This window comes from Anneissia japonica, unplaced genomic scaffold (assembly GCF_011630105.1).
Source record: "Anneissia japonica isolate Jap-2015-1 unplaced genomic scaffold, ASM1163010v1 scaffold287714_len2871179_cov188, whole genome shotgun sequence".
NCBI classification, from domain to species: domain Eukaryota; kingdom Metazoa; phylum Echinodermata; class Crinoidea; order Comatulida; family Comatulidae; genus Anneissia; species Anneissia japonica.
The window spans coordinates 2,866,476-2,867,376 of NW_022755542.1; the positions used below are offsets into that span (position 1 = coordinate 2,866,476).

General features: G+C 45.3%; 1 non-coding gene across 1 annotated transcript; it reads left to right on the forward strand.

The window, feature by feature from the left end:
- The first annotated feature begins 541 nt into the window (after positions 1–541).
- Trnas-aga lies at positions 542–614 on the forward strand. The gene has a single exon. It is a non-coding gene; the product is annotated as a tRNA-Ser (tRNA).
- The last annotated feature ends 287 nt before the right edge of the window (positions 615–901 follow it).

Sequence of the window (901 nt, forward strand, 5' to 3'; positions counted from 1 at the left end):
AATTTTTTTCGCTAGTATTTGGGGACGTACTGAGTATTCGGTACGATATCACGTCAGGTAGGCCAAAACATCAATCCTATGATTATTTCCTGACGCAAACTTCATATCTTTATAGCACTTGCAGTATCGCTGCTACTAGGGGACGTACTGAGTATTCGGTACGATATCACGTCAGGTAGGCCAAAACATCAATCCTATGATTATTTCCTGACGCAAACTTCATATCTTTATAGCACTTGCAGTATCCGCTGCTACTAGGGGATCGGATTCATCACTCGTCACCAAGCGCAAGCTCGGTGGTCTAGTGGTTAAGACATCAGGCTAGATACCTGGACGTCGTGGGTTCGATTCCCACCCGCATCACTTGCGAATTTTTTTCGCTAGTATTTGGGGACGTACTGAGTATTCGGTACAATATCACGTCAGGTAGGGCAAAACATCAATCTTATGATTATTTCCTGATGCAAACTTCTTATCTTTATAGCACTTGCTGTAACCGCTGCTACTAGGGGATCGGATTCATCACTCGCCACCAAGCGCAAGCTCGGTGGTCTAGTGGTTAAGATATCAGGCTAGATACCTGAAGGTCGTGGGTTCAATTCCCACCCGAATCACTTGCGAATTTTTTTCGCTAGTATTTGGGGACGTACTGAGTATTCGGTATGATATCACGTCAGGTAGGCCAAAACATCAATCCTATGATTATTTCCTGACGCAAACTTCATATCTTTATAGCACTTTCAGTACCCGCTGCTACTAGGGGATCGGATTCATCACTCGTCACCAAGCGCAAGCTCGGTGGTCTAGTGGTTAAGACATCAGGCTAGATACCTGGACGTCGTGGGTTCGATTCCCACCCGCATCACTTGCGAATTTTTTTCGCTAGTATTTGGGGACGTAC